The sequence below is a fragment of the Tenrec ecaudatus genome, unplaced genomic scaffold, assembly GCF_050624435.1.
Source record: "Tenrec ecaudatus isolate mTenEca1 unplaced genomic scaffold, mTenEca1.hap1 Scaffold_123, whole genome shotgun sequence".
Classification (NCBI taxonomy): Eukaryota; Metazoa; Chordata; class Mammalia; order Afrosoricida; family Tenrecidae; genus Tenrec; species Tenrec ecaudatus.
Window position 1 is genome coordinate 454,375 of NW_027457793.1, and position 23,767 is coordinate 478,141.

General features: G+C 41.4%; 2 pseudogenes; one reads left to right on the forward strand and one right to left on the reverse strand.

Moving 5' to 3' along the window:
* Positions 1 to 6,156: 6,156 nt before the first annotated feature.
* LOC142436007 (small ribosomal subunit protein uS11m pseudogene) lies at positions 6,157 to 10,126 on the reverse strand (annotated as a pseudogene).
* A 1,279-nt stretch (positions 10,127 to 11,405) lies between these two features.
* LOC142436008 (serine/threonine-protein kinase RIO3 pseudogene) overlaps positions 11,406 to 23,767 on the forward strand; it is a 30,262-nt pseudogene continuing 17,900 nt past the window's right edge.

Here is a 23,767-nt window from a genome sequence, read left to right on the forward strand (position 1 = left end):
TAGATTCCCTCTGTTATAAGTTAGGGAATATAGTCCTACTTCTCTCAGTCTTAGTTTCCCACAGTACAGAATGGAACTCACCCTGTTGATAGACTAAATAACTATATAAGTAAGATCAAAAGGACAGGACACACTCAAGAACATATTTAGGAAAATGTGGAGGAATAGAAACAGGAAAGCCTTGAAGAGAGGGGGATGAATAATAGTGTGTTGTTGTTGTGGATAGTTGCCCTCAATTAGGTTCCAGCTCACAGAGAAGCCAGGTACAACAGAATGAAAAACTGCCAATTCCTGCTCCATCTCACAGTAGTTTTTCTGTTTGTGCTCATTGCTGCAGTCAATGATTCGATCTCTCACAAGGGTCTTCCTATTTTTCACTGCCCTTCTACTTTCCCAAGCATGATATCCTTTTCCAGGGACTGGTTTCTCCTGAAAACATATTCAAGGTACATGAGACAACATCTCACCGTGCTCACTTCTCAGGAGCATTCTGGATGTACTTCTTCTGAGACAGATTTGTGAGTTCTTCTTGAAGTCCATGGTTCTTTCAATATTCTTCGCTGTCCTGTCCCGCAGGACATCAAGAACGTGGACCTGAAAGAGGGACTGGGAATGAAGATGGGCAAGGGCCTGAGAAATGAAGGCAAGACAGGAATCTGATCAAGCCTCATTTATTGAGTTGAGAGCAGAGGTTTAAATAGCCAGCGAGGGCTGGCACCATTACATCACATGTAAAATAGGGTACATCTGAGGTAGCCAATAGTCATGCATCTTCAAACAAGGAAGGAATGGCGGGCAACTGATCAAACAGGTAAGTATGCTAATGAAGCATTCCTGGTGAGCCTGGGGGGAGATGCCAGCAGACATGTATTGACCAATGAGTATAGCAGCTGCTAGTGAAAGATCACCAATCCTAGCAAGGGTCAGGGCAGCCACCGTCTGGTGGGAAAGGAACAAAGGGCCGAAAAACCTCTGGGCAGTTTGTATGGCGAGAGTAGATTCATGGCTAAAATCCAGGGTGGGGAGACACGCAGCTCCCTACACTTCGCCAAACCATAATTCAAATGATGCAAGAAGTATCAAAAGAGGATGGGAGGGATACACAAAGCAAGAGGTAGCATATGATCTAAAACTGGTGGTAGTGAAGGAAGAAGTTCCAAAGGTACTGAAGGTATTAACAAAAAACAAGGCTCCAGGAGTTGACAGAATACCAGCTGAAATGTATCAACCAGCTGATGAAGCACAGGAATCACTCAATTCTCTATGTAAGAAATTCAAAACATAGCTGCCTGGTAATAAAACTGTAGAAATTATCAACCAATAGAATTAAAACCACATGCACATAAATTTTTTCAGAAGATGATTCAATAATGCTTGTAGCAGTACTTCAACAGGAAGACTCCAGAAGTGCAATCTGGATTCAGAAGAGAATGTGACATGAGATGTCATTGCTGACATCAGGTGGGTCTTGCCTGAAAGCTACCAGAAATGTGTTTACTTGTGTTCATTGACTATGCAAAAACATTTAACTGTGTGGACCTGTGGCAGGTGGATCTATGGTAACTTGAAGATGTATGACCATGTAGTGGGGAAATCCAACCTGCCAATCAGGTCACAGCTTCATGATGCCTCCTTGGGGGTGTGGCCTTCTAATAATTGGAGAATATTGGTATTTCCTTTTATCTGCCACTCCATATTTCTGCTTGATAGAACTCTGTCTTTCTTCAGGGCCGTTCCCATGTGGGCTGCCTGAGCCTGAGAGCTATTGGTGCCCTCCCACACTACGACTGACCTTGGATCCATGTGATTCTGCATCCACTGGCCTGTTAGCTTCCGTATCCCGCTTCACCTTTATACAGCATCAACCTGCAGCTCTGTGAGTGTACAGAGGACCCTGCCCTGCATCAGACTTGTGACCTTGAGTTAGACTGGGGTGTGATGCCTTCTTGGTGTAATGGTACTTCTTGATATAAAACTCTTCCTTATACACATATGAGTGTCCCTGGATTTGTTTCTCTAGACAACCTGGCCTAACACAGGAACATAGCATTGAGATGAATTTAAATTTCAGAACATGTAGTTGTGCTCATGTAGAATTTGTACATGGACCAAGAGGCTCTCATTTAAAAAGAAGAGAATATTTTGTGGTTCAGAACTAGAAATGGTGTACATCAGAATTGTATCCTTTCATCATACTTATTCAATCTATATGCTGAGCAAATCATCCAAGAAGCTGGAGTTTCTGAAGAAAAACTTGGCTTTTTCCTTTTCATTTTCTAGGAGGAAGGCTTTTTAACATCTGTCAATCTATACATGACACAATTTGCATGCTGGAAAGGATGGAAATATTCAGCATGGATTCCATCACCATGTAAAGAAAACAAAACCCTGATTACTGGACCAAGAGATAATATCATAAATAGGGGAAATATTGAAGTTGTCAAGGATTTCATCTTATTTGGACACATGTTTGCATTGGGCATATCTGCTGTACAAGACCTCTTTAAAGTACTGAAGAGGAAAGAGGTCACTTTGAGGACAGAGGTGCACCTTTTTTCAGCCCCATCATATGCATGTGCAAGTTGGATATTGAGTAAGGAAGACCAAAGAAGAATCAATTCATTTAACTTATGGTATTGGCAAAGAATGCTGAAAGTCCCATGGACTGCAAGAAGATAGTACCTTAATGGGCTTGAAATGGTTAAGGGAAAACTGATGAGGGTGGGGGGAAGAGTGAAAGGATTAGCCTGCTGTTAGTTAAAATATGAGAAGTATAACCATATCAGATTTAGTTTTTGGAATTTAAAAATGTAGCAGTCCCCTACTTGCAGTACAAATTGATTTTAAGCTTAATTAGTGGAGCTAGTCTTCTAATTCAGGAAGATGGTAAACAAGGCCATTAAGATAGGCAGGCATGCCTCAGCATCCCCCTAGAGATAAACAATGGAGTCTAATCCTTCAGGGTTGATGGTCTGGTAACCCCTGGAGAAATATAGGTATAGATACTTGTTACCTGCTTTTTGCCACATAATTTGGGGTACACGCATGCACACACACACACACACACACCAACAGGCGCACACACACCTGCACATGCCAGACACACCTCAAATGTCAGTGTCTTAAAGTAAAATTGACCTGCAGGTGTCGATGCAAATGGGCACATCTGAGCATTTCCAACCAGTTGATTGAAAGGGACTGCTAATTGACTTTCCAGGTGGCACATTCTGTTCCAGGGCTCTGGTTGCATCAGTGTAGCTGCAAGTGGCTTGTCATCAGGAATGTCTTAAAGGGAGTCAATTTATCTTGCCTCCGTGGAGCTATTTATCTCCTTTGCACCTCCAAAAGAGGTCATTAAGCTACAACCTAATTGAATGAGGAGACTCTACCCTTTTGGAAGTTGACAGATTATGTAACTGCACATCACTGGAAAACTAATTCTTAATGGTGTGCTCCTTTTCCTTGATTTCCTAATTTTCATTTGTTCAATGATGGGTTCACTTGCCGCTGTTCTCAATCCATTTTCTGTCCCTACTACATTACTGGTTGTGGTCTACAAAGTGATGGTCTACAAAGTCAAGGCTGAGACTTTCAAGCAACACCCAAGACAGCCTGCCTTCACAAAGTCTGGTGAAGTATATTTTGAATGTATTCTACTACCACAGTTGTACTCAGAGGGATCAGTGAAGGGAGTTTTGTTGGTCACTTAATTCATTAAATATACTTTCATCTCAAGTCTGACAATTGGGACCATGAGAAAAACATATCAATAGGCTGATCCAGACAGACAGAAATAAAAAAGAAGGACCAGAGTTACAAGACGATAAGACTACAATGAGCATTCAAGAGACTGCATCGCTCACCTATGGTGTAGACAAGTGTCACACAGCCTTGCCTTCGAGACCTCATGTGATGTTTGTGAAATGGGGTCTCCACAACATGAAAAGTTGACTCTTCAATCACTTTGGCACTTTCCATGGTTTCCTTGCAACCAGAAATTCACAGTTCTTTTTAAAGCCAAAGAAAGTTATGGAGAATATTTTGTTTGAAATAAAACAAAAAAAACTAAAGAACAAAAAAATCAAAAGACACATGCAAAATTTTGTTTATTGTGGACATTTCTATAATAGCAAAACAATGGGGACAGTCAAAAACTGACCCTAGAGGCATGGAAAAACAAACTTCTGTATGTATACAATGGAATGTTATGGAATATCACTTAAAACATCACGAATCTGTTAGTAATTTTAAGACATGGACGTAGCAAGAGAATATTATGATTAAGAATGTTAATCAATCTCACAAAGATAACTATTTTATGAAATAGTTATTATAAGAAATGAAGAAAATGCAGTTTTCATAGGAAAAGATAGGATTTCAAGGACTACAAGGGTGCTGGAATGTGGTAGGGACAGTAAGAAGAAAGGGAGAGAAAATTTTGGAAGACACACACACACACACACACACACACAAAAGGACCACATAAAGTGGGGGAGGGAGGAGAGCACTGGATAACTTTTACTGATTTGGCTTAATAAGATGGTTAGTGCAACTACACAGAATATGTTTTTATTTGAACTATTGTGATCTACATACAAAAAATCATAAAGAAGTATTTAAAATATATAAAAATGAGTAAATACCAATAAAAATGAAGATAATTTTTTTAATAGAGAGAAATGTGACACCGTGAAAAACCCTTTACATTATTTACCCATTGGATAGCAACATTGCTCTGAATCTCAAAAAATAAAGGAAAGGAAAAACTGAAGAGGACATAGATTCTTTATTGCTATAAAATTAATTTTTAACTTTTAAGGTGCAGCCATATATTGTTTAGTCCTTGCTAGGTTGAACAATAGAGACATAAAAGAAATTCATATGTATTGAAAATGATGTGTGTGGATCTTAAGTTCAAGAACAATAGCTATTAAAAAATAAAACAAACAAACAGAAAACCCACCTCAGATTCTGATCCTGTATAAGCATTATTTACATGGGATTGTGGTTAGAAGAAAGACTTCTTCTCAAAATCCAGTTTCTTTATTTTTAAAGTGATAATGCTTTATTCCTGAGGTCTGAAGTAACATAGGTCTCAGGCATAGATGCCCTTCAATCTCAGAGTTCTACTGGAGTTGTCTCTTGGAAATAGCCTATGGTAGTTACAAAATCTGTTGTCAATTTGAGACTTAAAAATGAAGGGGTGGAGTGTAGCCTGTCAATCAGATAACAGCTAGATGACCTCATTTAGAGGCACTAAGGAGATAAATAGCTCACTGGAGGTGGGACACACACTCACTCCCTGCCAGACATTCCTGCAGACAAGACAAATGGAACTACGCTAGAGTCCTTGAGCTGAAGGAGCCATATGGAGACCCCTGCCAGTGCCGAGATGCTTCCATTGCCACTAGAATCTAGTGACTAGATCGACAAGACTTTCCAACTACTGGCCTGTGATCTTTCTGTATTCGGTGTCATTGCATTTGGTGGATGAATCTGAAGAGGACTTTACAGATTGGTATCAGACATAGGGGCTCAAATCTGACTTACAGACTTGATCTTGACTGGGCTGGTATGTTTTCTCAATATTCAATTGCTTTTGTATATAAAGCTCTTTCTTATACAGGTATGTGTGTCTATGAATTTGTTTCTCTAGTCTACCTGGACTAAGATATAACCCTTAAAGCAATCCCTGTTGGATTCTTAGATTAACTAGTCAGGCAAAACACTGTTCGTTGTGACTGCCATCTGCATTTCTGTCACAACCCTCCAGACATCATTCCACTTAGCAGTCCCACCAAATGTGCAATGCAATTTTTTTTGCCATACTCGCCTAAGGGAATAAATGTAAGCCTCTTAAATCAATAAGGGCTTATATGGAAAGAAAACAAACACAGTATAAATTAAACACTGTTAATAAGTTAAAACAAAGTAGGAGGTCTTTAACACCCAGACATTAAACATATTATATAGCCATGGTAAACAAAAGAGTCTGGTACTGGTACAAATATTCATATGAAGACCAATGGATTAGAACTGAAACTCAGAAATACAATCAAATACCTATAGACACCTAATCTTTGATAAAGGTTTAAGACAGAGTAAGTGGGGGCAGAGATAGCCTTTTCTCTCAGAGATCCAAGTTATGTTGGATCTTCACTTGTACATGAACCGGACAAGAACAACTGTCTCTGAGAAGAAGCAAAACAGTTTATTAAAGGGGGACAGTGTTGGATTTTGGGAAGGGAACGTGAGCTCACCTTGGGCACACAGAAGAATGATGACCAGTTGAGATGCAAAAGTGGCAAAAGGAGTTTATTCACTAGCTTGAGCTAGGGCTTCCCTCCCTCCACTGCCCATCACAGCGGGGACCCAGCGTCCAAAAGGGAATCAGTCCCGAACTTTTTGTTCTCCAGGCTTTTATAGGGCCAGGGGCAAGGAGCAGTCCAGAGTTGCTATTCTTTAAATTTATTGGAGAAAACTTCTGGCGCCAGCATTGTCCAGTGGTGGTTGGCAAGCAGTTTTGTGTGTATCTCCTTGACTGGCTAATGGGGGTGGTGGGCACTGCACCCTACTGGTCAGTCTGGGACAGATGATGCCTTCTCTGACTGAATTACCTCAGTGTCCAGAAATCTGAAATTAGAGCTTAAGCCTGCCCTAGACTTTGGTTTTCATGGTGCTGGTGCTGGCAGTTGTAAACCAGGACCCCACAACAGAAAAAAGAACCTGCACAGTGACCACCCTCCCCCTCCCCCCCAAAGAGAGGGAGAATGGCTGGTCTTGATCGCTCACAGACTTGCGTTTTTATAGGGTGGGGTAAACAATGGGGGCTTTTCAGCTGTGTGAGGAAGCAAGCAAGAACAGAAGTAGACTTTGCAGTTAGCCTTGACATTTTAAAACTTTTTTTTCCTTCAAGATACATGGTGTGGCCTTATACTGCAGCTGCTATTTTCTGGCAAATGTTTGCTTAACCTTAACCTCGGGAATTTCCATAGCTTGACACAAAATGGAGACTGCCACAAGATGGTTCCACTCAGGCTAACTATCACACACCTGCAAAATGATTTTTTTTAATGAAGAGGAAGATAATGCACACCATGTACAAAAATGAACTCAGCATAAATCAGAGACCTAAACAGAAACCCTAGAACCTAAAGAGTAACAATGAAAAATTAGGGACAAACTAAAGGGCACTAACACAAGACACAAAGACACTATGAACATAATGAAATATCCATAGTATGGAAGAAATGTAAAGAACTGAGACCTACTCAAAATACATGTATGCACATCGAAAGACTTCATCAAAGAATTTACAAAGAACGCACAGATTGAGAAAACCATTCAGTAATAAGACATCAGATTGAGGACAAATCAACAAAATCTTTAAGCAACTACAATATTTAACAAGAAAAATACAAATAACGCAATAAAAAATACGCACTGGACAAAATAAACAATTCATTAACGACAGCATCCAGGTGTCCATCAATCATATGAAGAAATGTTAACATTCACTAGGGAGAAGAGAAAAATAAAACAACAGTGAAATACCACCTGATACATTTTAATCAAAATTCAATAAGACAAAATAATAAATGTTAAAGTAGAATAGAAATAGGAATGCTCAGACATTGCTGGTGGACTGTACAATTTTAAAATCTCTATAGAAGTCAGTATAACACTTCCTTAGACAAATGCAAACACGAATATCTTATAATCTAGTAGTCTCTTCATTTTTATATAAACCCTAAAGAAATAAAGAATACAACAGGAACAGACATATGCACACCTGTGTTTATTGCTGTATTTTCCAAAATATCAGAAACAAGGAAACAACCATAGACACCTATTATAAAGGAATAGACAAACCCGGTACTTCCATGCAATAGAAGAAGGCTAAAACCACAAAGATGATCGTGCTGAGGTTGAATGTGTGGAGCCTTCCTGGAGGTCCAAGAGCATGCTGGCCATTAAAAGATGCAAGCAATCTGAACTGGGAGGTGATAAGAAGAGGCAAAGGGCCAAATGATCCAATTCTAAGCCTTGTTTTATCTTGTAAATTTGAAAAGTGTTGAATCAATAGTCGTATTATCTGTAAGAAAATATATTCTTACTTGAAAAAATGTCTTAAACACCACGAGGCATGGAAAAACCTATTATGCTTCACAAAGTCAGTCAAACTTACAAATATTTAATAACTAGCATTATAATGAAAACCAAAGATAAAGAAACTTGGATTATACTTGAAAAGACAAGACTGATGACTGTGAGGAGGCAAAGGACAGGAGGGAACAGGGACAGGAGAGCGATAGGCTATTCAGGAGGATGGGGCAGAGAAAAGAAAGAGAACCACTTGCACGGCGTGTTTAAAATGACACTGCTTTTGGTTTCCATTTCTTGAAAGATGGGCTGTGTAAATAAGTGCAGTGTACATCTTTTTAAATAAATCCCTCAAGATTTCTTATTCCTAAATCTAAACATTGGTCTGAGTGACTAACAAAAAAATAAAACAACAAAAAGCAGGAAAAGTAAAACAGAACTGGATTAGGATCTTTAACTACAGAAAAAAGTTCATTTCAAACAAAAAAAGGCAAAAGAAATCAGTAAAGGATTTTTCTTGTGGGTACCCAACCTACTAAGAATCATTGACTTTATTAATCCATTATGCTGGATTGAAACTGAGAGCAGCGTAGTAAATCCCTTAGCCAAATAGACATACGTAAAGAAGCAGACTAAGACTACGGACAAGAGAAAAGAGCGAAGAAACTGCTGTTGCTGGTTTTTAAATTTCAATATGATTTCTTCTAGAGTTGATAAGGAACACATTTCCATGGCAGAGAAACTCATTCTAGTTCAGTGTCCAGTAGAAATTGTCCTGTGTCAAAAAGTCTTTTTTTTTTTTTCAAAAAGTCTTTTAAGTAATTATTTCCGTGGTTGCCTGATGATCCCTGGCTACTTTTCATGGTGAGCCCAACTTCTGCTTTTGTTCACTGGCAGTTTCAATAGCAATGATGAACAATACTGGCTGCAGTAGAGTTTGGGAAGGTAAAAATCTTGTGGGTTATTGACCATCAAGTAAAGACCATTGTATATAAGGTATTGAATGGGATATTAGATGAATTCCGATTAAGAAAAAACACTGACAGCCCATGTGATTTTAGGTGAAACAATGAAATAGAACAGAAACCTCTTCAGCTAATTTAATGAGATGTTCTTTCTCTCTGAATTGCTAACTTTCTTTCTTTCTTTTGTTCTTTCTTTCTTTCATGCCACATGGCAGGGACATACTTCTATTTCTTTTAGGAGCAGAGACAATATCTACTGGTTGGCGCTTGGGTCCCAGCTGTCCCCTCCTGCGCAAGCCTGGCCTGGCCTGGCCTGGCCTTGCTTCTGTGTCAAAGGAGAGGCAAAGGCTGACACATGAAGCCAGTCCTGTCCCCTTGGTTCCCACAGACGCCCTCTGGAGAGCAGCATGGTGCTTTCTGGCGAGGCCCTGCTGGACACGACTTCTGGTCAGGCTCTGGCTTCCTGTCCTCACAGCCTTCGTGCCTTTGGGGGGGGGGCAGCCCTTGTGTGGGATGGGGGTATTGTCTGTGATGGAGATCACCTCCAGGCTGCCCATGGTCAGCCCTTTGATAGCAGCCAGGCGCCCGGGCCCCAGGCCTTTCACCCCGACTGGGACTTGGGTCGGATGTGGGTCACACCCTTCCCCTTAGCTTTAGCTGCCGCTGTGATACCTGTGGTCTGCGATGCGATGCGGGTGCCCTTCTTGGCATTTCGGAAACCCTCAGTGCCACAGGATGCCCAGGCCAGAGGCTGGTGCGTGGCAGACACGACCTGAATCTGGGTGTTGTTGTAGGAGGCCTTAATGTGTGCGATTGGGATCTCCAATTTCTTTCCTGTGCACCTCAGCGAGCTCTCCGGGAGATGGAGGGTAAATGCTGAAGCTGCAGTGGCTTGAGACCGCGGCTTTCTACTCAGCCGCCACCTTTGCAGCTGCGCCCTGCAGCTGCCTGGAACCCACGTGGGTAGTCCAGGCCGGCGCCACACTCAGGGCCCAAGGTGTCTGGGACTGAGCCCCTGGGCGCAGGAGCCGGGAGCCCGCTGTGCGCACAGCCTGCATGGCTTGGTTTGGCCCCAGCCAGTGTTCCTGAATTGCTCATTTTCAGGAATTGATGTGGTTCAATTGTCACTAAGACAATTTTATGCGCACTTTATTACTGCTGTCTACTTTACGCTCACTTTATTACCTCTGTTTATGCTCACTTTATTACCTCTGTCTACTGAGAACTGTTTTTAAAGGAACACTTTTTTTGGGTAACTGGCATTTTATTGGTTGTTTTGAGATCAGTATAGAGGCATTATGAACAATTAGTACATAATCCTTAATGCATGTATCCGAATCCTAAAATGGCATGTAGATAAAATTTGTTTCTACATTCCAGTGACTTTCCAGCTTTAAATTTAAAGGCAAATTTTAAAAAAGAGATTATCAAGTACCATTATCTTCAAATGCTGGTAAACCTACATCTTAAGTTCCACTAATTCACAATTCAATGTCACACACTACACACTCAAATGTTCAATCCTTCACAGCAGGTGACAATGTAATCAGGAAAACTGAACTACCACGACCAAAGGTGTTACAGAATGCACAGTTCTGAAGAAAGCCATGATGGCAGAATGCTTTTCAGACACAATTCTATTAAGAGAACAAATGTAGAAACAAAATTTTAAATGTTCAAGTCATACAAATGCATGACAGTGACTCCAACTTGCTATTAAGTAGGCTTTGTATTAGGGATACAAAAACTTCCCCCCATTCCATGGAATGTTATGTTGACACCCAAGACAATTCTTCCCACACTTTAGACCCCACTATTTTCTGGTTGTACTAAAAAAATAAACAACCAGTAAATGATTTCACATCATAACAAAAAGCATTTACACTAAAAAATGGGATGAATTGGGATTACCTTCTTTAAAATGTTTCAAGAGCTACTAAAAATTTGCATTTACAAAATAGTTGATAAAAACATTCCTCTGGATTGTACAAGAAGGGAGATAACAGGGCCCACTGATAAGACATGATGAACATTAATCAGACTTGGCTTCTTTTTCTCCTGCTTTATCAGAGGCTGCACTCTCCTCGTTTTTTCCTTTCTCCCATTTTCAGCAGGTAAATTTTCTTTAGCTACTTCTGCCTGTTTTCCCTTTCTTTGCACTTTTTTGTACGAAGATTTATCCTTTCCTGGTGCCTTTTTTGGCGTGGGATCCGCTTTTGCAGGCGCAGGTTTCGCTGACAATCTGGCCGATCTCCTCTTCGACGACTCCTTCACCGCCCCTTCCGCCGAGCTGACCTTCCTCTTGGGCATCTGGGCTGTGGGGAGGGCGCTTGCAGGATGCCTTCGGACCGCGGGGCACCTAGAGTCTTCTCGAAGCTGAATTGCCTGGCGCTGCCGCTCTTCCCGCCGCTGCCCGAGCCCGCCAAGTCCGCGCGTTCGTCTGGGTGCAGAATAGGTGAGATGGGCTGTCACTGGACCGCTGTGCCCCGCCCTCCGCTGGAGGTGGCCGCCACCCCTCCCCGCCATCTCCTGGGGCTCTGGACCCGGGAATGGGGGGTGGGGCGGGGCCCGGAGGCTGCTCCCGCCTCTCTGCTCAGTTTGTTTAAAGCCCAAAGCAACACTTCATGCTCATTTTATTACCTCTGTCTACTTAGAACTGTTCTTAAAGGACAGACTTATCCCATTCAATTTTTTGTTTGTTTTTAATATGATGTACTTTCTTCCTGAATTGCTAATTAACAAAAGTCTAAAGTTGGGAAGCATGCCCTCCACCCACCACTTTTCTGTCAGTTTGTCTTTCTCTCAAGGCTTCTGTGTTGTTGTGACTCAAATGCAAAGGTGTTTCAAATGCAAGCAGGGTCACCCAGAGTGAAGAGTTTTTGGCGCAACTTCCAGACTAAGAAGACACTAATAAGAATGGATCAGTTGCCACTCCAGGACCTAAGCCTCACTCCCAGGCCCCTCCTTCTAGTAGGCCCTCATTACCTCCAGGCCCCGCCCCTTCGGAAAGACACCCCCCCCCCCCCACACACACACCCCCAGGTGATGCAATTTCCTGCGGAACCCAGGTCCTCTGACTTAGAAGGTGCAGCGTGAGTGTCCCACGAGGGTAAGTGAGCCTTTGTTTCTATGCTGATCCTAGGCTCGGAGGCCCCTACAGTCTCAGCTGTGTCCCGATCCCCACGGATATTACAGTTCCTGATTCCTGTCTGCCCGCGTTCCAGGTCGCTGGGAGCTCTTGGGATATTTCCAGTTAACTCCTTTCTGAGCCGATTACAAGACCTTAGGCCCCTGGAATCCTCGGGTTCCCCTTTCCTGCTCAGAGCCGCTCATTCACCCTCAGGCCACAAAGGCCTGATTGAGGGTGCGTTCTTGCCTAGGGCCGTTCCCTCCAGGTCAGGTATGCGAGCAGGGGACCCCAGAGTGGCCTTTACTGAAAGGAGAGGCCAGCCTTGCAGTCATCAGGCCACCCCACTGATGACCAAGGTCTGCATTAGAGCTTAACTTCTCAGCACCTTGCTTCGCAAAAGGGCACAATAGCAGTGACGGCCCCAAGTCCCCGCACAGATTAGGTCCTCAGGTGCATTGCAGAGTCCCACATAGAGCAAACCTCCACTGAACGCTTTCTGAGCGGGAAGCGAGGGCCTGGGAGTGTGGATTACCTTCACCTCTCTCCAGGCAGCCTGGGGAGCCGGGGGAGGGGCGGTCCTTCTTAGAAGCTTACAGGCCTGTGTGCCCTTGATGAAGGTCACCAAACTGAAGACAATACATGGGGTCTCCTTGCCATCCCTTATCAGTCTTGCCGTGACTGCATGGGTCAGAAGGCCCTGGACCGATCGGAAGTGTCTGTCATTGTGATTATTGATTGGCCACCAATCACGCTTTTGTGAGTTTCTTTTGCCCTGCCCCTCCCCCACACCCTCTTTATTTCACATCTCAATTGTGAACCTGGGAAGCCATTTCCACCTCCTGTTAGTGGTTTTCCTCATCCAGATGATGTGTTTGTGTCTTTGTGCTGCCTTTTTCATTTAAGATTTAACAAATGTTCACTTTCAACCATATTTAAAATGGGGTCTCCTTTTTACTCTAAAACAGATCTTTCCTGTGTGTGCCTCCTCAATCATTTCTGCCCATCAGAAACTAGCTTGTGCTGTTTTAGATTGCAAAAGGGACTCCAATATCAAATATAATTTAAGGAGAACATTTATTAAGTCTTAATTGTGACAAAGAGAATACAAAGAAGCAAACAGACGTCACCTGGATGACGGAGATCATTAATGTAGTTCAAGGAATCATTCAAGTTGGGAATCTAAATAATATTGGAACTAGGAAATTCACAAGTTTATGATTGATGGACGATCAATACATCATTGTTATAAGTGGGACTTCTGAAGCAGCGACAGGACCATAATTGGGGCACCTACAAGACTGGTCCAGGGCCATCTAATGTAGGCAGTCAGAGCTAAACTTAAGGAATATAGGACACCCTGGATTGGCTGGAGAATGATGGAGGTTGTCCACTTTCCAAGTTCCTCTGCCTCTGGGCAAATTTAAGCTATATCCTTGCTTAAAGATATAGGCTAAATCTATGGAGAGACCATTCAATTGAACTTTAGGCAGTCACTGCCATCCATAGACCTTCATTAGCTGGGGTGTTACGTCTTTAATCTCTGAGACAGCTCCTGGGACATGTCTCCTAATCTCTGCTGATGCTGCAACTTTCCACTTGGAGTGTGAAGTCTCACTTGGGTATGTCTCCCCAAATAAACCTCACTTCATGGACGGAGTCTGTTATTGGCTCACTTCTCCTTAACACTGCGCTCTTCAATCCATTGCTACCACCCCCACACCGTCCCTCTTGGCTCTTTGAGCATGGCTGGCCTTAAAGTCCACTCAATTTTTTAATAGGGAATTGTGATTTCCTTTTATATTCTCTTTATTTGCAGAATCCAGCAATTATTTATTGATGTTTCAGGTCCTTTTATGGAGTAATCTGGAGAAAGAATAGGTTTTCTTCACCTATAAAGAGTTTCAGTTTTGAAAATCCACAAGGTAGTTCTCTCTCCTGTAGGGTCACTATGAGTCAGAATTGACTCGACAGCAGTGAGTTTGGGCTGTGTGCATGAATATATTTTAGTGACACATGTCCTCAAGGTCAGCACTTTTTTGTTGTTTTATTTTATTTTCACAGTGACATAGAATTTAAATCAGTCATTTAGTGACAGTGACATAGAATTTAAATCAGCGGTTCTCAACCTGTGGGTTGCAACCCCTTAGGGGGTCAAACTACCCTTTCACAGGGATCACCTGAGACCATGGGAAAACATATTTCCCATGGTCTTAGGAACCGAAACACTGCTCCTCTGTCTCCAGGCAGGTCCACCCACATGCAGATACGCCCACATATGAGTACACAGAGGTAAAGACTGTTAACCCATGCTACACCATGATTCAAGACAAAATTTCATTTATTTGTAATTAGAAATAAATATTTCAGAACATATAATTACATACTGTTTTGTGATTAATCACTATGCTTTAATTACGGCCACTTTGTGCAAGGAAAATACATCCTGCATATCAGATAATTACATTACGATTAATAAGAGTATCAAAATTACCATTATGAAGTAGCAATGGAAATAATTTTATGGTTGGGGGCCATGACATGAGGAACTGTATTAAATGGTCGCAGAATTAGGAAGGTTAAGAACCGCTGTCCTAGTGGATACAGAAAATGTTTCTTGCAACCAAATTCTAAGTATGTAAATTCTTTTTATCCTTTGGATTTTTTCCTTTTTTAACTGTTTCTTTTTCAATTTGATTGAGTTTACTGTGTAGAACTGTGTCCCAATGTTAGCTCCTACTTTTTAAAAATTGTGTTATAATTGTTCCTAGTACAAGGCAACATCCAGATATACAATTCTCATATATAGTAAGATACCATCTTATTTAAAATAGGTGACGATTTTCTCTGTCCCCTGCATGGTAGTACTTAAATTTTCTAACCTTTTATCCAAGTGTTCTTGATAGAAGGCTTGTTTTAGTCTCCAGTTTATTGTTCTCAGGTGCACTCCAGTGCATTCTGTTAGTGATGCCATGGGGCCTTAAACTTTTCCTTATGGTTTCTTGCTGTAATCTCTATGTGAACAGATTGCCACCTCATGGGACTCACTGCTTTCATTTCATCACGTTGCCGATCATTTAACCGCCTGAGCAGTAGGGCTTCTTCACTGACTAATTTAGATTTGCCAAGCTGACATGTTTTGCATTATGGACACGATGATACTTTAAAAAAAATATTTTACTATTATTGAAATCATTTTATTGGGGGCTCGTAATCCTTATATACATCCATTGCATCAGCCCATTTTGTACATTTGCTGCACCATCATTCTGACATGGTGATTCTTTTTTTTTTTTTTTGGAACACAACTGAAAAAGGTTTAATCAACAAGTACTAACAACGCCAACTAATGGAACACAAGCTGCTTTTGTTTCGATGTTTGGTTGGAGCTCCGATGCAAAATTTTCTCTACATTTTGCATCGAAATCCAATTATGTTTACTGATGTGGTCAAGCACCAGGGTTCCACTGTACATAACTGTACTTATTTGTTTGTTTGTTTTTAACATTTCATTAGGGGCTCATACAACTCTTATCACAATCCATACGTATACATACATCAATTGTATAAAGCACATCTATACATTCTTTGCCCTAATCATTTTCTCTTTTTTTTTTACATTTTATTAGGGACTCATACAACTCTTATCACAATCCATACATATACATACATCAATTGTATAAAGCACATCCATACATTCCCTGCCCCAATCATTCTCAAGGCATTTGCTCTCCACTTAAGCCCTTTGCATCAGGTCCTCTTTTTTTTTCCCTTCCCTCCCCTCTCCCCTCTCCCTCATGTGCCCTTGGTAATTTATCCATCGTTATTTCGTCATATCTTGCCCTATCTGGAGTCTCCCTTCCCCCCCTTCCCTGCCGTCCCTCTCCCAGGAAGGAGGTCACATGTGGGTCCTTGTAATCAGTTCCCCCTTTCCAACCCACTCACCCTCCACTCTCCCAGCGTCGCCCCTCACACCCTTGGTCCTGAAGGTATTATGCACCCTAGATTCCCTGTGCCTCCAGCCCTCATATGTACCAGTGTACAACCTCTGCCCTATCTATCCCTGCAAGGTAGAATTCGGATCATGGTAGTTGGGGGGAGGAAGCATCCAGGATCTGGGGGAAAGCTGTGTTCTTCATCGGTACTACCTCGCACCCTAATTAACCCATCTCCTCTCCTGAACCCCTCTATGAGGGGATCTCCATTGGCCGACACTTGGGCCTTGGGTCTCCACTCTGCACTTCCCCCTTCATTTAATATGGTATATATATATACACACATACATATACACATATATACATACACATATATATACATATACACATATATATCTCTCTTTTTTTGCATGATGCCTTATACCTGGTCCCTTTGGCACCTCGTGATCTCACTGGCCGGTGTGCTTCTTCCATGTGGGCTTTTTTGCTTCTGAGCTAGATGGCCGCTTGTTCACCTTCAAGCCTTTAAGACCCCAGACACTATCTCTTTTGATAGCCGGGCACCATCAGCTTTCTTCACCATATTTGCTTATGCACCCATTTGTCTTCAGCGATCCTATCATGGAGGTGTGCAGTCAATGATATGATTTTTTTGACATGGTGATTCTTAATGAGAATTATTTTTGTGTTTCTGTGCACAGAAATTTTTTGTTTTAGTTCATTCATTCATCAGTATATGAGGAGCTTTAACACTACAGAAAACTACAGGACTCTAAATCCATGACTTACCTCACAGAATGGGTGAAAACAAATTCCGTCTTTCGGGGTCCTAATCTGAATAATTTTGCACTTTTAATCATGCCATGTTTTCTTTAATCATGTTTAAAAGACTTGTTTTATTCAGCAAGGCAACTCGCTTGCCATTATGTGCCCTTCTCTTCGGTATGGGTTTAGAGTGTGGCCGGGTTATTAGACGTTCATTGTCTTCCAGTACGTACACACACATCATCACTGTTTGAAAGGTGTTCACAGCCGTTAAGGAACCTTCATAAAGCTGAAGAGTATTTCTTGTGACATTTCCTCTATTACAAATGTTATATTCATAGCTAGGAGAGAGAGGCGCAGAATTACAAGACACATTCAGCACTTCTCTAAGGCAGCTGCCTTTCTAGGGTTTGTTTACAACCTAAATGAGATCACACCTTTCATACCGGCAGTTAACACCTTCTTTTCTGTCATCGATTTCTATACTTTCTCTTAAATGAAAACTGGCTCTGACCGAAGTGATGATCTCTGAAGACAAATAGTTCACACACAGATTATTTTAACTTCTAAGGAAGTCCGATACTTGAATTCATACATCTCAGGACTTTGGAACATAATCATACAAATAGAGATATTTTCTTGAAGAAACTATGGAACTGAGAATTCCCAGACTACAACAGGAAGCCCACCCTGACAACACATCTCTCCCTGCCTCAGAGCCTGGTTCTTGTGCTCACTTGATCATAAGCACCCCTTGTAACCCATTCCTGAAGGTAGGGTTTGTTCCTGGGTTCACACTGACTTCCCTCACTGTGTCTCACACGGTAATAGCTGGCCATGTCCCACATTCCAGCTATGGATTTACATCCTTGGCACCTTCTGTGTAGATGACTAATCAGGGCTTCATGAAGTCTGCATATTCTTAGCATAGCGTCAGGTTTTATGTGGCAATCCACTGCAAGCCCCAGGATGGCTGTTCCAATAAGCAAGGCACCTGGAGGATAAATTATATTGATGTATTGATCATGCTGAAGTAATTCTCGGTGATTACCATTTAATCTGTCTCTAGTCCTCCCTTTATTTCCCAGTTTGAGCTCAGACCAAGTGATCTTGGAGATATTATTTGAGGTACTGAAATTGGGACAGATGGGGATCTCAGATCAGGCTATGCTGTAGGGAAAGATAGTGGATCATTCTTCGTTGGATGTTTTGTGCTTTCTGGAAGGTAAGATACCCTGGAACCTGGGCAGGGGTTGCCTATCGTAGGCCAGGTACCCTCATCCAGTAGGTATTTAAGGGAGGAACCCTGCGTTTTGCCTCTGGAAGCCTCTGAGGTTGAGCTCAAAGGTATTCAGCCCTGGGCCATCATCCTGATGATGAAGCATCCACTAATCACTTCTGCTAATTTGTCCACACCAGGGCCTCACTTTCACTCCAGAGTTCATTAAGAAATCCATGTGCCCAGGGAGCCTGGTCAGCATTTCACAGGTTAGGTCAGAGAGGGGTAGGTCTGCTGTTTTTATCACGAGTAACTCTTTGAGGACTTACTTCTTCATGAGAGGAGAACCACAGTGTGCTCTGAGGGGGAGTTCCTGGCCCTGGACACACGGTGTCCAAAGGATTGACATATTTTCAGTTTGGGATGAAAATGCAGCCCTACTTAAATGAAATATGTCTTGTGAGGTTAATTTGTTGGCTCACACCAATCTAAAGGATGCACAGTCAAATATTTTAGGGTTATGAGTGTACACTGGTAGAACAGGTATACAAAATAATTCTCTGAGCCCTTTACCTAGGTCTGAGAAGAAGGCCAATGTTGGTTTTGAAAAATGGATTCAATGGTTCCAATGTATGTTCCACCTTTAATTTTCTGCCTCCTGCATCTTTTGTGACCTGAGTATCTCCCGGGATGAAGGCAGGGAAGAGGTCGTTGACAAAATAACCAGTAATTAATATGCCTTATTTCACATGTAGTGACTACATCTTTGAGGAAGAAACCAAACCAGATGAAATTAGGATTTACAAATTAGTAAATCAGTACAACTGAATCCTCAATCACCTTCCTTATTGGATAACACATCCGTGCATATGTCTAATAGCAGAGGAGATTGCTTGACACCAGGGCACAGTAGAGGTGAGATCCACGACACCTGTGATATGGACATGCTGTTGTTTATCATATAGAAACATTTATAAACCACTTTACTTTGCCAACTAACAGGAATCAGATGCAAATGATTTAATAGTTTACTGAAAATGTGCCTGTGATTCCTGGTTTGGTCTGTCCACCTACCTTAGTTCCTTACATTTAGGTGAAATCTGAAAGAAAAAAAAACAGTGCCACATACGTAATTAGCAATGAGAGTTAGATTTGGGTTGAATTTAGTGTTGTAGAGTGCTAGAGCCAGAGTCTGTATGTTAGATTGGAATCTAGGTCCTAGGATTAATGTTCCCTGTTCAAGAATAAGCGTCAATGGATAGAAACAGAAGATAAATGTTGCGAGTTAAGTGTCAGATGTTGGTGGACAGATTAAAGGGCTTTATATTTAGAATGTGTCCTTCCTAACAGCTTATGTTTGGGGTTGCGTAGGGCTTATGTATTATGTATAAAGATGTAGAGTTATAATTTAAACAGTACAGTTTGGGAAGTTGGTTTTTTAATTTGAGGCTTCCAAGTTGTGCTCGTGACTTAAAAATTTGGGATAAATGAAATTGGTTGTGGATATCAAGGAATGCTCAGGGTGTTATAGTCATCCTGGATGGTAAGGGGCTTTTCGGTTAGTTAGGAGTTCAGTGTTTGAGGAAATTATCTGTGTGTTGTAAGGACGTTCAGCATGTTAAAGTGTAAGGGTCTGTTTGGGAGATGTTCCTTTCAATTAATGGTTTGTGAATTAAGTACCAAAAGTTATTTTTTCATGTTGAAATGTGGCCTACAACATTTTTATACTTATTAGCTATTATGTCATATCTTGAATCTAGTATAAATATGATTGCTGATTTATGATTAGAAGAATTTTAATTTCTCTTTGGAAGCCTCTTTTCTTCCTTAACAAATCTTATTCTGATAGCTGTAGTTTTAATGTACAGTCAATTTTTAATATCTATGGTGAGAGTGGATATTTTTGTACTTTTTCTGAGGTGGGGTGATGTTGTTTCTCTTTCCTCTTAGAAATTTCTCATTCCTCGAATGACTTTGACCTTCCCCCCCCCCCAGGAATGTTTATTAGCATATTAATATGTTGAACTATGTCTGCTTTATTTTAGATTTGTAGGGGTTTTTTTTCCTTAACATTAAAATCCTTTGAATTTGTTTCCTATGTTTTGTGTGTCTATTTGGATAAGTAATTCTTTTTTTTTTACATTAATTGCTATATTACAGTGCTTATTTTTCTTATGTTAAATCAATTCTAGGACAGATTTCAATTAATCATGGTATATAATTATTTTAATGTGTTGTCTGAATCAGTTCCTAATATTTTAAACAACTTTTTCTTTTTTTTAATCATTTTATTAGGGGTACATACAACTCTTTTCACAATCCATACACACATCAGTTGTGTAAAGCACATTTGTACATTCATTGCCCTCATCATTCTCAAAATATTTGCTCTCCACTTAAGCCCCTGGCATCAGGTCCTCCTTTTTTCCCCTCCCTCCTAGATACCCCCCTCCCTCATGAACCTTTGATAATTTATAAATTACTATTTTGTCATATCTTGCCCTGCCGATGTCTCCCCTGACCCACTTTTCTGTTGTCCATTCCCCAACGAGTAGATCACATGTAGATCCTTGTAATCGGTTCCCCCTTTCCAACCCACCCACCCTCTACGCTTCCAGCATCGCCACTCACACCACTGGTCCTGGATTCCCTGTTTTTCTGTACATCCTCTGGTCTAGCCAGACTTTCAAGGTAGAATTCGGATCATGATAGTGGCCTACAAACGGGCTTTGGGTTTCCACTCCGCACTCTCCCCCACTCATTCACTATGGTAAGATTTTTTGTTCTGTTGATACCTGATACCTGAATGCTTCAACACCTAGTCATCACACCAGCTCATGTGCTTCTTTGGGCATGATCAGCTTTCTTTATCACATTTGCTTATTCACCCACTTTGTCTTCAGCGATTGTGTTGGGAAGGTGAGCAGCATAGAATGCCAATTTAATAGAACAAAGTGTTCTTGCATTGAGGGAGTACTTGAGTGGAGGCCCAATGTCCTTCTACTACCTTAATACTAAACCTATAAATATATGCACATAGATCTATTTCCCCATCCTCATATATAAATATATTTGCAAATATACATGTCTTTATCTAGACCTCTATAAATGCCCTTTGCCTCCCAGCTCTTTCCTCTATTTTCCTTGACTTTCCTCCTGCCCACTATCATGCTCAGTCCCCATCAGGGTTTCAGCAATCCCTCTTGGTTACATTGCCCTTGGTCATGCCCTACCAGGCCTCCCACCCCCTCCTCACCACGAATTTGAACAAGTCTTTCATGTAGATCCATTATCAATATTTGGCTACAGTTTACTTTAAATGTATGATCTTGGTATCAGGTTATTACTGGTCTCAAAGAAAATGTTAGTAATTTTACTTTCACAAACATTGTTAATATTTGCACCCAATAAACTTGAACTTAAGCAACAAAACATTAATCTGTCTACAGTTTATCCTTGAAGTTTCTCAGGAATTTAATTGTGATTCAGTTGTTTATAGCCCTTCTGAGCATCCTGAAACCCACACAATTCTCATAGATCACTTGCTCTGGCTGGATCCTCTGATCTTGCAGCTGACCCTTCAGTGTAGACGGCTACGTGATTTACACTCCCCTTGACAGACTCACACCTTAGTGACTGTGTGCTGACCTCACACTAGAGCCCAAGTTTGGGAAATATTCTGTCATAAGACATGCTAGGTGGATCTTAGAGAATTTCCTCAGCTCACCTCTAGGAGAATTGTCTAAATCAATGAGGGGTAGGAATTCCTCAGTGATTTTGTCATTGCTTTGTTCTACATACACACACACACACACACACACACACACACACAAAACCTATTCCTTCTTTTTAGTAAGAGAACTAATGTTCCAGCAAATGTCACATGAAAAATTTGGCATTGGTTACTATGGAAATAACATTTTTAAACATAACTAACACACTGACTGGAATTTTGTGCACGTGTTGGGTACTGATTAGTGGTTTCTGAGGTGGTTATTGTTGTTAGGTGGCATTGAGTTGATTCCACATCATAGGGACCCAGCATACAACAGGAGGAAACACTGCCTTCTCCTTTGGCAGACTCACAATTTTGGATGAACCAATTGCTGCCATCCCTGAGTCACTCCATGTAGTTGGGGATTCCTATTTTTCCCTGCCCTTCCACTTTACCACATACACTATCCTTCTCCAGGGACTGCTCCCTTCTGACAACATTGTCCAAAATATGCAATGTAACTCTTACTCTCTTTACCTCTAACTCGCACTTCTTCAAAGACAGACTTTTTCGTGCTTTTGGAGACCAATGATATTTCAGTATTCTTGGCCAGCATTACAATTCAAACAACTCAGTTCTTCAGTCTTCCTTATTCAGTGTTCAACTTCCACATACATATAAGGCAATTGACAATGCCATGATTTGGGTGAGGTGAACCTAGTCTTCAAAGTAAGATCCCTGCTCTTCAACACTCTAAACTAGCCTAATAAGGCATATTTATCCTATACAATGTATCTATTAATATCTTGACTGTTAGTATCAACATTCTGGTTTTTTGGGTATGTTTTGTATAAGCTAGCAGTATTTCTGGAAGGAGTTAAAATTTAGTCAAGGTTAAATTAAGAATGTTGCTCAAAGAGGGGCCTGGAAGCCAACGTTACTCTGTAACCAACCAATGTAAGAGCCCTGCGTTTAAGCCTGTCAAGACGTGGTGGAATGATGAGCCTTATATTCAAGGTATGCTTGATGGCTGGTGTACATGAGAAAGTTTAAAACAAATTTTACTTTTCTCTAGTAGCCTGACTGGCTGATTAGTTTTAGAGATGCACTAATCTGCACCCTTTGTCCTATAACTGCAACCTCACACAACCCTGCCTTCAGAAACACCCTGGGGGTTGCAGAAGCGCAGTGCCAATGATATCCAACTAGCCACTCAGGCTACTGCCTCTCTAGTTCATCGCAGCATTGCCTCTTCCCACCATGTTCATTTTGTTTTCCCGCCAAACTAGGTTCCTGGTGGAGCATGTTTCACAAGCTCAAGCCTAGGCACTAGCCTTGAACCCAAGCCAATGACACCTCTCCTACAGTCTATGTTGTTTGCTCTCTGTCAGCATTACCTAGAAAGCTTGGAATCCAGAATCTAGGCCAAGATGACACAATAGTTGATCGGTCATCTCTTTCCTGGTTCTCTCTTGTACTTTTAAACTTCTGCCCTCACCTTGGCTCTTTCTATGACCCCTCTACATACCCCTTTACTTCCTTGACTGTAGGCTGCAATCTTTCCCAAAGGCTTTAAAATTGGATGTCTGTAAACACAAGAGCATAAAAGAGTAGCAAATAAAGGTTTCCCTGGCTTGTTTTCTTGTTTAGGATAGCTCTGTCTTGGCTTAGGTACCTCTAGGATGTCCTATTGGTGTCCCTCTGTCTCTTGCTGTCCACCTGTACAACAAATTTCTCTAGTTACCAACTCTACTTTGCATAAATGGACTACCCAACCATAGGCAGTTCTTCACAATAAATATTGTAAAGAACACACAGGATGCAAGGGGGTAGGGACAGGTTAAACTTGATGAAAAGCTTAGCATGGGTTAGAGTGGTGTGACCACTTTCGCCAGATATGTCAAGGGTTATGGTCTGAGGTGCAATACGGGCTGGTAA